Here is a 13206-nt window from a genome sequence, read left to right on the forward strand (position 1 = left end):
GTTCATATTGTTTGATAAAAATAATTAAAATGTCTTTGCGAACTCTTGAAAATTACACGTCAATACAATGTAGCACATAATTATTCATACTTTTCATGTTCCCAAACGTAGAACTCCTTTGTTATGATCTCTTTTTGAATTCTTTCATAAGCTTTTCTATATTTATCTTGTCGACCTCATCTTTGTGAGTGTGACAAACTACACACAAGTTTGTAGGTTGAGGCGGCACCGAGACACAGTTGACTTTAACCACGTCTTCAACCGTCTTAATGCAGAAAAGCTGCGTTCATATTCGTAGCTGGATACTGGACATACAAGCAAAATTTTCATGAGAAGAAACACTTCACTAGACATCTGCTGGCTTGTTTCATGCATTTTACAGTAAGCATCCTTTGCACCTTTCAGAGATACTGCTTTTGTTGTTCCTTCGAACAAGGGCAAATGAAACTCAAGCCGTTGTGCAGAGATTTCTGGATAGAAGTTTATAACCGAGTTGTCAATCTTGCCAGATGTGATCATGTTCTCAAGTCCCAGATATTGCCTCAAGTCATTGTTGTCTGCATTGAATCTAATGGTCAGATGTTCTATGACTGTTTCCACAAATTCAAAATATTGGCTTCTGTAGTAATCTCTAGCTGTTACAGAATAGTGTGCTGAGCCATCACCTGTGATCCTTCTGGGGGTCTGCGAATGTGTGGTAGTTCAATAGGCACCAGATCAAGGGAACTTACCTTTTTCTCAGCTTCATCAAATATCTTGTTGTAATTTTCCTCTGTTTGCAATACCTACAATTGCTCAACTGTCATTGCAGATGCTTCAATCATGCCAGATACTGTCACTGATTTTGCTTGGAATGCACGGTTTAGTTCCTCTAATGCAGCTAATGGATGCTGAGCCATCAACAATCCTAAAACTGTCTTTCCTTTGTCAAATCTGTTCAGCAGATCGTGCTTTCACTGCTACATCTGATTTTTCATTTGCTAATTCAGACAAAGAATCAACAATGTCACTGTAGTGATCATTAGCACATGTAATTGCAAATAGGTGACAAAACTAGCATGTTGGACACAGTGGGCGGATGTATTTAACTGGACCATTGTGGCTGTCTGACGATACAATATTTTCAAATATTGTCTTGTATTTGCCTGACCTCTGAAGCAAGACACCAAGTTCATGTACCAGTCTGGATAGAATCTCGAACACATTCACAAGCTTTAACTGCATGTTGCATTATTAAATTAGCCTTGTGTGCTCCGCAGTGAATAAACAAAGCTGACGGTTGCTTCTCTTTTATTTTTGCCTGGAATCCACTGTACGCACCACTTACGTTAGCAGCTCCATCATAAGTTTGTGCTCTTAATCCTGACAGTGATAAATTGAGTCTAGTCAGTACATCAAGTATAGTTGAGGATATTGTTTTACCAGTGGTTATGGAAACACTGTACAGACCAAGAAATGTCTCATGAACATCAAGGTTCTCATCTATGTATCGTACACATATTGCTTCCTGTTCGGCACCTGTAACATCTTGAGTGCCATCAACCATTAATGCAAAGATTTTACTTTGCTGCATGCACTTCGTGTGCTACGTTCCTCAGTATTTGGTGGCTGAACATCTCCATTATTTCATTCTGAGCCTGGGGTGATGTGAATATGGTTTTCTTTGACAAGTAGGCCGTCAACTCAGGATCTTCCTCTTCCAGGAGCTTCATTAACTGTAGGAAGTTCCCCTCCGTATCAGTATGCCCACATAATGCTAAACTTTGACGCAGTAAAAAACGTAAACTTCTGAATATTTTGGCTAGACTTTTGCTGCTGCTTTTTTCTATCATATAGCTGAACAGTCACTGGAGTTACATCAAGTTAACCTTTTGGATATATAACGAATCTGTGCTGAGAGGAGGATTGGTGTTCGTTGAATTTCTGTTTTGTCTTTTCCCAGTTGCAAAATCCAGTGGATATGAAGGTATACTCCACTGGCCTCTCCAATTTTCCTGTAAAAAGACCTCTATTTTCCACCTTGGCACAATGAAATCATGACATTTTGAGTCTGATTGGTGAAGTGCAGCCATGGGAACTCATCAAACCACTTGTCCTGGAAGTTGATATTTTGAGATTTTACTTTCTGTCGTGGTATTAGTTGTGCATCTGGATGATATGGATTTCCACACTGTATCTGTGGAGTGTCAAATTTTTCATTACTGCACAAATTTGTTTCACAACTATCTGGTAGTTCATGATGTGCAATAGTTGCACAAGCATTTTCAGACTCGTCCTCTGATAAACATGGTATTTTCTCTGTATGGCAAATTTATATTCCTTTGCTTGAGGTTGTTGGATTATATACATCTACATGTCACTTGTAGTACTAGTAACTTGCTTGCAGAACTGTCTAATATCGGAAAGTTTCAGACGCTTGCTTGTCATAATTGGAATCTGTTTCTCAGATGACTCAATAGGCTAAAATACAGTCTTTATTGAAAAACTGTAACGTACAATGAACGAAGATAGAACAGAATGGAAGTAGGACTGAACTGTACAATGTATTTAAGTCAACGTGCAAACCTCACAGTGACTACCGAACCGACTGACCACCTGGGCATCGCTTGGACAATAATGTGTGCTAGTTACAACACAAGTAATTGCAAGTTTCTCGAAAAATACTTAAATATATTATATTCCTGTTAAAGCTCATCAAAGGCAAACACGTTGTGATATAATGACTATAAGCACGTCTATTAAATAAAACCACCTAAACAAACACTAGCAATACAATTCGAGTAGAGGCTTCAGGCCGTTGAAATCAATCCTTTTGTGTTCTAATTATACAAGAAAATACAATATTTTTACTATCTATGATAAGAGAATATATTATTCTTTTACCATATATCACCAGCACTTTATTGGAGGGCAGTGATAATCTGAAATTTCATGAATTAATGAGGGCCACAAACACAGGTGTAGTGAGCCCTGTTGTAAAATCGAGGCTCAGAATAAAGGGAGCAGAGGAGGAATGATGTAGGGCGCGTCTGGATCCGAGCGGCCCGAACCTGTCGTTAACTATACAGTAAACGTACACTGTGGACAATAACACCGGCTATACATGCATAAGAACAAATGGCGTAGAAAAACTGCACAATATACACATACGATTCATGCATCTACAAATGGCCTGCCCGATCTAGTTCACAGGAGTTTACGGTTGGGAGTAATATTTTCGAATTTCATGCTCTGTTCAATCTATTGTGACAAAATTTTTACTTAATCTTACACTACGTACAAGACGTAGGTTGATTCTGTGATAGTGCTTGCAAGCCTTGCATGTATACTTGGGCCTACTGACTGATATGATCTATCGCTTAGATCGAAAAGCTAAGAAGCACGCCTATATTAAAGATGTGCATTTCGGCTACTGAAAAAGCTTACATCTAGGCCTAATTATGTAATTCAATTGGTAAGAACACGAGAATCACAAGAACAAAGACACAATTTGTAGGCCTGTGATGCAATAAAACAATTCAACAGACCAAACCAATTTCCCCCAGGATCTACGTCCCTGCATGTAGTGGTGAGTGGAGCACACGAGCACTAACGCAAGTAAGTTTATGGTTGAAGCAAAAAATCTGATACTAATATTCAACCCTAAAACACTTATCCAAACTACTTAAATATCTGAGAATAAATCTATCTCAGAACTACTAGTCTTCCAGTATAACTGGTGAGATGTTTCTCAATTCTTCCTTCAATAATGTTCATTAAATCATTTAACATCATAAACATATTAACGTTACGTATTCATTCTTATCAGTAGTATTAGATTCTAGGAAATACAGCAATAACTTACTTACAAAGAGCTCAAACAAGAAACATTGGGAAGTTTATCATGATTTTCTTTTAACTGCAACTACTGCTGACAGCTATCATCTTTACTACCTTCAAATTCAAACTTTTCACCATATATTTTCTAGCTTCGAACAAGGGCTTTTATACTACATCTTAGTATACTTACAACGTTCCAAATAGAACACACAGTTACCCACAAGTACGTCTGACACTTAACTGGTTATTTTCTTCAATCTTATTTTAATGCTCTGAACCTACAACAAAATCACTTAAATCATTGACGATAAATCAGCAGTCTTCTTTTTTGTGTTCTTTCCCACACTTTTGATAGAGATAGCACATCAAAGTTTCAACTTACCCTTTTTTTTTTGTTAACTGTGTGAAAGGTAATGTAAACTTTTCCCCTAGCTTTCTCATTCTATTGTATCACCAGTCTGTAGATAATGAACTAATTTCCAGCCTCACTGATGAAGCTTTCAAAATCTTTCTAATGACTTCAATCGTGAAGTTTGTTGTGTAAACAAAAATGTCCATAAGCCATTCCATGCCAACTCGCCTCGGGCTTCCCAATTCGTATCACAAATTTCCTTGAATAAAAAACAAAAACTTAATTTTGATTTACTCAGCCATGCAGTACAGCTTCATGATTTTGTATGGCTACGTAAATCAAAATGAAGTTTTTGTTTGAATTTTTTCAAGAAAATCTATGACATGAACTGGAAAGGTTCTTTTTCCTGGGTGAGTTGGCATAGATTGACCCGACCCCTAAGTATGCTTGTCTCAAACGTTTCCAAAAAACATGTTGATAACATGCAAATACTTACAACTTCCCATTTGCTGAAGTAATGATAAATGAATAGCTGTATATGATTTATATCAAATTAGTTAGTTTATAAAGCATAGGACTGTTGATACTGGGGAAAAAAAACAATTACTTTGTCAACACATTTAAATTTGATACAATTAGTTAGTTTATAAAGCATAGGACTGTTGATACTGGGGAAAAAAAACAATTACTTTGTCAACACATTTAAATTTGATACATTTATAAGCAGTTAATGATACACAATGAAAGTAACTTTGAAGCTTCCCATTTCCAGTAGATAAAAATTAAGTAAATTTGGTACATTGTTTGAAGCTCTGTTGTGGTGTCAGTCAAGTAGTAAAATATTTATTTTAAGAAGTATGTCCAGGTGCAACTTCACAATTCTTCAGTTATCCCTTGTCTGCAAAGTATGAAATTGAAGAGTAAATTTAAAAACACCAACATCTCAACTTGAAGTTGGATATTATGTTTCAGTAGAAATTTAAGTAACAGACTTTTTAACCCAAGATTTATAGTTGCCACACTTGCAGGATTTTATGAAATTTCAATAACTGTGGCAAGTTAAACATTTCGTTTTGAGTTTAAATATTTAGTTTTCAGAATGGCATTAGTTTTAAATCTTCCTATCATTTTAAAGTTGGAGTAAAATAATGTAACCTGTAACTGGCTATAAACACAAATGTATCTACACCAACAGCTGGATGCACACTTATGCTATAAAGTTTAATGTGAAATGAGAGAATGCTTGAAAAGAGATAAGAAAAAATATATAACTTGAAAAAACTGATGGAGAAGAGAAGTGCCTTTCCTGGTGTTCTGAGACTTCCAATACAGAATTTTTTGCAACATATCCATGGGCTAGTTTATTCTATACTACCACATACATGATATACTTCCGTTAAGTATGAAGTTTTTTTTTTTGAGAAGCATTCAAAAGTTTAACAAAAGAATTTACTATAGTAGTTGATTATGTAGCTTCAGTGGGAAACTATAAGAAATATTCGGTTTTGGTAAATTATGGTGTAGTTGCACCTATACAAGTTGAAGAGTTTGCTTCATCTTTTCTGATAAAGTAGGTAGTAAAATTAGGTTCATATGTTACAACATTGTCAAACTTGTCAGTGATGTAGAGAAAAAAAATATTTGGAAAAACGGCTCGTTTGAGTTGAGAATTTTTTTTTTTTTTTTTTTTTTATGTAGAAGGTCGAAACGTTTTTCACTCCTCTACATAAAAAATTTTCTCAACCCAAAAGCCATTTTTACATGTATATTGTTAAACTTGCTTGATGATGAAAGTATCCATACATATTGTGTTACATGTGATGGAAGTTAAAATATTTCCATACAAAGAAAATAGAATTGTTAGCTTAGAAATCTGGTGAAAGATGCTGATGAATCATTTCATCTTTTGAAAGGGCATAACATGTGACATGTTAAAATTATATAGAAATGTCCTATTATGTATAGCATGATCCACAAGGTAATGGGGAAATATTGAATTGTTTATATAAAGTTCAACCACATAGTTTGGATTGATGTTAGTTTTCATTATGTACTATAAAGAATACAGATACATTGAATTAACCTTTTAAACGAACAACCTGGACAATATTACTAATAATGCCCTATTATTTTACCTGTGTGCATACTGGGTAATTGCCTTGGACCAATTCACATAGTATGAAAGAAATGCATTATGAAACGAGTTTAAATATTTTCTCCATGATGAACTATTTCACTGTAACGTTGCAAATTGGTTTTACTTTTGAGGCAGACATTATAAACATGTAAAACTTGCAACTTTTGGGTTGTTTGTGAAGTCAGCTGAGCTTCCAGAAACTACCACTTATTACATGCCACTTGTGAAGATATATTTGTTTTTAACATAGCACTTGTTTCTTGAAACATTGTTTTGGCTCCTCAGCAGGAGAGGACTAGTATTGTGGCAGTCGTGTCAGAATCTGCATTTTATTTGTTGAGTTAAAGGTCAAATGATTTAAAACAAGGCCAATGGGAAAACTGAGGAGGAAGAAATCCAACAACATGACCTTCAAAGGTCATGCACACATTTATGGGACTACTGAATTTTCAGTTCACAGCCAGAATGCAAAAATCTTGTAAACTGGAACATGTAATTCACTTTTTATTTCAAGAAAAACAAAACACACGAACATACAAACTAAATATAATAATTGTGCACACATTTATCTTCAGTACGTGTTGAGACTATGTTTCACATTGTTATGAAATGAATAAAACTAAACATTACATAATTCCTCTCAATATCACTAATAAATCTGAGACTTGGCAAACTATCTTTGTTGTTTATTAGCAGCAATCAGTTTCTTCTATGACTATTTTCATAGTTCTGTGGATTCTGTGACTGGCTTGGATACATTCCTAAGTATTAGCTTGACCAACTGCTCAGGATGATTTGCAATATAGGAATTCTAATTCAAAGAACTTGTAACATGTATGTCACATGATAGCTTATTAATATGAAAGGGATAATACTCTAAATAGGGTTTGCCTTCACAGCTGTTGAATAACCAAATGACAACTCAAATGCACATTGCACTCTTTATAAGGCCATTTACTAGAAATTTAAAACAAATGCCCTGCATGAAAAATATAATTCTGTCTCTAAATAGATTGTCAAAGAAGTCATAGGATTGAGTGAATCAATTTCCTACATCTATTATTTTGTTGTACATGACAAGACCCCTTTCTCGGAATAACATTCTTCATAAAATATAAAACAAATTTAACTACTTTATACTACTAAAGATTGTAAGAAAAATTCAATTACTATTAATGACTAAGGACGCATGCTAACCCTGAGTAATGTTAATTGTGATTTCATTAAAGATTAGGCACGAATTTTCACAAAGCTAGTAGTTTGCAAATCTCTTCTGCTGATCTTGTGAACTCAAGAGGACAAAAGCTATTCTCTTTGAGGAAGTTATTCATTTTGGAAACCATAATTCTACAAGTTTGCCCTGATGTCATTCTTATCATTAACTCATTTGAAAAAAGTCTAAAAAGTGTATCCTTATTTTTATAATACAATCTATAGAAATACACAGAAAGAAACAGGAATTTAATATAGTTTTAGCAGTTCATAAGAATAATTTCTAGGATGTACAGAATGTCATGTCAACATGGTGAATGATATAGTTAGAACATTTCTACCATCACATACTACAAATCACATCTACAAACATCCACTTTCTGCAACTGTAAATACAAAAGAACTTTGCTAATTTCAGATAAGTTTGTATACAGCCAGAGACAGAAAATATCCTAACTGCATTTTTGGCAGATCATAAATTTGTAACATTGTAAAAACATAACACTGGATAACAAAACTTAAACATTAGCAGTTATTGTTACCATCTCATTAAAGTTCATGACAGTTGACCTGTCTAAACAGTCACAATCCTTACTCCCACCCTTGCAACTATACTGGCATGTTCATTTCAAACACAGAAACAATTTTATAAAGAGCACTCCTGGATTTCATTAATTTGAAATTTAACCATAAATGAAACAGTCAATGAAAAGATAAATCTAAATATAACATTCATTTTGTACTGCATGTACTTGTTAGTAAAATTCTCTTATTGATAATGAAGGTATCTGGCATTTCCATTCAATTTCTAGTATAGGGTCATTCATGGATGGATCCTGAAGTGATGCATTTTTGAAAATGGATATATTAAACCCAAAATCCATTTTCTTATTTTCTCTGGAATCCTGAAATACAAGTTTCAAAATTTTGAAAACCTAAATTTTATTACAACATTCATTTCTATTTATATTTAAGTTGTAAAATGTTTTCTCTGATTATGTGGATAACAAACATACCTGGTGTTTCCGCTCAATTTATAATGTAGAATCATTCATGATTACAAAGACAACAGATGGATTCTGAAGTGATGTAATTTTACATTTTCAAAATGAATATATCGCTTCCAGAAATTTATTTTCTCTTCAATCCTGAAATGCAAGTTTTAAAATTACTTCTCATGCTGTTAATATAATAAAAGTGTCTGTTCAACAACTCAGAGGTTAAATTATCAACAGTACTTTCAGTAGCAGAACTGACAAAAATAACGCTCATCATTGAAACCGTGGAATAAAACATCTTATACCTTTATCACAAAATAAACATCTTACTGTGGCTGAACTTTTATTAAAAGAAACTAATAACTGTGGTACAAAGTTAGAATTAAACTGCAACATTTGTTTTATGACTAATCATGATTTATTTTATAGGGAAAAAAAGTTCTGTGCAGAATATTACCTCACAAAAGATCTTATATATTTTATTATGTAAAGAATTTAATATTTTATATAACATTAACCTTTAAAATGTGTCTTCACGAATATTTTCTTGTATTATTATAATGAAAAAAAGATTCATCCAATTCAAAAAAAAAAAAAAACCTTTGAAAAGGTTATATCAAATAATCCATCTCAAAATGGAGAGAAAACAGTAAAAAACAGCTTAATTACAAAACATTCATACCAATGAACACAAAGTTCTTTGGAACATGTTAGTTACAGTAATTGTTTGTCTTCTTTCAGTCAGTAAACACAAATTTCAAGTTTTACAAAGATTTAAAATGTACACTGGATTTGACTGTGAAAACACTGTCCTAAAATAATAAAACTCCCATCTGGAACAAATACAACTACTTCTCGAGTAATTTGACTGATCATACAACCTCTTTGAACTATGTTGAATTATTCACAGATTTCGTATTTCCCACATCCAATGCAGAGCATGGATCTTCACAAAATCTGTCTGACTTTCATGTACAAAACAATGGTTTTCACTGTAGTATTTAAAATCAACTAAACAAAAAGAGATTTGTCTCTAAATATCTCAGGTTTGTTTTTGATGAACCACATAAAGTGTTAAGGTTAAAATCTGTTTATAACAAACATTTGAAATTTAATTTGCATAATCCCTAAAACTCTCCAAAGACTATTTCAAATGGTTGTTTTGAGTAAAACTTTATACTATTATTTTCTTTATCCTGACTATACTTGAGAATGGTCAGTTTGACTGATCACATAACCACCAAAAAAGAAACAAAAATCCCTTTTACTCCTGAGAATCACTTTCTGATGTAACCATATAGCATTTGGTTAATATCTTCAAACTTGTAACTGTATAATGCATTGTTTTATTGACTTACTAACATTAACTAACCAATATTTATCATTGTAAGTTGTAAATAACTTGGTAAACATGAAGCTCATTTTATGATATCAATTACCCACGAGCTACTGCGACGCGAAGCTTGGTTTGTGCGTATTATATTTTTCTCTAGAAATGTCTACTAGCATACAGTAAATTTAATATGAATGATAAATAACAACTAGTTTGCTATTAAATGTGTTTTATTACTAGTTTTAGTTTGGCTTAGAAGATGGGAAAGCTGTGATTGATCTGCTATCCCTAAACATTATGTTAAAACCTTCTCCAACTTTTTCAACACATTAAAATACTTTCAGAGTTGTAGTATGTATACCGTCACGGTTACAATGTAGAGTGATATACAAGAATCCTGTTACAATAGGAGTAAAATGCTCAATCTGTTTAGAAATGATTTCTACTTTTATACTTCACAAACCAAAGCTACAAACATGTACTTTCCCCAACTGCACATACAGTAAAACCAATAATTTCAGGTGACTACAGTTTTTTGTACAAAACAAGAAAAGGATAATATTCAATCCATCAAATTGAGAGCATTGGAAAAATATAACATTAAACATGAATTGTTAAACACATCAGTAGTTACTGTTTCTTTATGTATTAAAGTTTGTTATAGCTGACCATCCTGCAATGAGTCCATTATTTCATGATCCTAACTCCTACCCTCAAGAGAACTTGCAACTCTATTCACAAATGTGCATTAAAAACTTTATTTCAAAACAGAAACAAGCTATATAGCTAGGGATTTCCTCAATGTAAAAATTCACCACAAACAAAATGGTCATTCACATAGAAAAAAATATTTTACGAGGTGAAAACCTGAATAACATTCAATTTTACAACACACGCCAGATTAGTAAAATGGTCTCTGTTGATAAGACAGATAACAAATGTACCTGGTGTTTCCTTTCAATTTCTAGTATAGGATCGCTCATGATTACCAAGACAACAGATGGATCGCAAAGTGATGTACATTTTCACATTTTCAAAATGAATATATCGCTTCCTGAAATTTATTTTCTCTTGAATCCTGAAATACAAGTTTTAAAATTACTTTTCATGCTGTTAATAAAATAAAAGTCACTGTTCAACATCTCGAGTTTCTCAGAAAAGATTAAATTATCAACAGTACTTTCAGTAGCAGAACTGACAAAAATAACTTTCATCACTGAAACCGTGGAATAAAACATCTTATACCTTTATCACAAAATAAACATCTTACTGTGACTGAACTTTATTAAAAGAAACTAATAACTGTGGTACAAACTTAGGAATTAAACTGCAGCTTTTGTTTTGAGTAATCAGTGTATTTGATATGTAAAAAACTTCAATGTAGAATGTTACCTAACAAAGATCTTATGTTATTATGTGAAGTATTTAATGTTTCATATTACAAGCTTTTTAAACATGTGATACATCAGAATATTTTCTTATGTCATCTGACTGAAATAAAGATTCATCAAAACCTAATTAACAAGCCTTTGAAAAAGCTATAGTAGCTCACCTACCTTGAAATGGATGAAAGATTAAATAAAACAGCTTATTTGCAAAACATACACAGTGATAAACACAAACTATTGTACAACGATGTTATGATAACAGTTGTTTCAAAGTTTTCTTTCACTCAGTAAACATACATTTTAGGTTTGTAGAAAAACTAAATGTTTATTGAATTAGGCTGTGAAAGGAATCTCCTAAAATAAATTCCCAATTATAAAGAAATTAAATTACCTCAAATACTGAAAACAGAACAAATCTTAAAGATTTTACATCTAGGGTTTAGAGAATAAAATTTTCATCAAAAATGAAATGATTAATAATATAAAAAAGAGATTTCACAAAAAGGAAAACCTAAATTTTATTACAACATTCATTTCTATTTATATTTAAGTTGTAAAATGTTTTCTCTGATTATGTGGATAACAAACATACCTGGTGTTTCCGTTCAATTTATAATGTAGAATCATTCATGATTACAAAGACAACAGATGGATTCTGAAGTGATGTAATTTTACATTTTCGAAATGAATATATCGTTTCCAGAAATTTATTTTCTCTTCAATCCTGAAATGCAAGTTTTAAAATTACTTCTCATGCTGTTAATATAATAAAAGTGTCTGTTCAACAACTCAGAGGTTAAATTATCAACAGTACTTTCAGTAGCAGAACTGACAAAAATAACGTTCATCATTGAAACCGTGGAATAAAACATCTTATACCTTTATCACAAAATAAACATCTTACTGTGGCTGAACTTTTATTAAAAGAAACTAATAACTGTGGTACAAAGTTAGAATTAAACTGCAACATTTGTTTTATGACTAATCATGATTTATTTTATAGGGAAAAAAAGTTCTGTGCAGAATATTACCTCACAAAAAGATCTTATATATTTTATTATGTAAAGAATTTAATATTTTATATAACATTAACCTTTAAAATGTGTCTTCACGAATATTTTCTTGTATTATTATAATGAAAAAAAAGATTCATCCAATTCCAAAAAAAAAAAAAACCTTTGAAAAGGTTATATCAAATAATCCATCTCAAAATGGAGAGAAAACAGTAAAAAACAGCTTAATTACAAAACATTCATACCAATGAACACAAAGTTCTTTGGAACATGTTAGTTACAGTAATTGTTTGTCTTCTTTCAGTCAGTAAACACAAATTTCAAGTTTTACAAAGATTTAAAATGTACACTGGATTTGACTGTGAAAACACTGTCCTAAAATAATAAAACTCCCATCTGGAACAAATACAACTACTTCTCGAGTAATTTGACTGATCATACAACCTCTTTGAACTATGTTGAATTATTCACAGATTTCGTATTTCCCACATCCAATGCAGAGCATGGATCTTCACAAAATCTGTCTGACTTTCATGTACAAAACAATGGTTTTCACTGTAGTATTTAAAATCAACTAAACAAAAAGAGATTTGTCTCTAAATATCTCAGGTTTGTTTTTGATGAACCACATAAAGTGTTAAGGTTAAAATCTGTTTATAACAAACATTTGAAATTTAATTTGCATAATCCCTAAAACTCTCCAAAGACTATTTCAAATGGTTGTTTTGAGTAAAACTTTATACTATTATTTTCTTTATCCTGACTATACTTGAGAATGGTCAGTTTGACTGATCACATAACCACCAAAAAAAGAAACAAAAAATCCCTTTTTACTCCTGAGAATCACTTTCTGATGTAACCATATAGCATTTGGTTAATATCTTCAAACTTGTAACTGTATAATGCATTGTTTTATTGACTTACTAACATTAACTAACCAATATTTATCATTGT

At 32.2% G+C, this 13206-nt stretch overlaps 1 long non-coding RNA gene and 1 other non-coding gene across 6 annotated transcripts in view; both read right to left on the bottom strand.

Annotated features, from left to right (window-relative positions):
- Positions 1-6801: 6801 nt before the first annotated feature.
- The window catches only part of LOC143222549 (uncharacterized), a 40049-nt gene continuing 33644 nt past the window's right edge, over positions 6802-13206 (bottom strand). For 2 of the 5 annotated variants that reach the window (XR_013012307.1, XR_013012311.1), the window contains 3 exons: positions 11832-11963; positions 10796-10929; positions 6802-8425 (listed from right to left, as the gene is read on the bottom strand). This is a non-coding gene — a long non-coding RNA (uncharacterized LOC143222549). Of the gene's footprint in view, positions 8669-10795; positions 10930-11831; positions 11964-13206 lie in introns of all 5 variants that reach the window. The other 3 variants (XR_013012309.1, XR_013012313.1, XR_013012316.1) reach the window with 2 other exon arrangements.
- Positions 12026-12095, bottom strand: LOC143233888 (small nucleolar RNA snR61/Z1/Z11). Its single transcript, XR_013018374.1, has one exon. It is a non-coding gene; the product is annotated as a small nucleolar RNA snR61/Z1/Z11 (small nucleolar RNA).

The sequence above is a fragment of the Tachypleus tridentatus genome, chromosome 1 (assembly GCF_004210375.1).
Source record: "Tachypleus tridentatus isolate NWPU-2018 chromosome 1, ASM421037v1, whole genome shotgun sequence".
Taxonomy (NCBI): domain Eukaryota; kingdom Metazoa; phylum Arthropoda; class Merostomata; order Xiphosura; family Limulidae; genus Tachypleus; species Tachypleus tridentatus.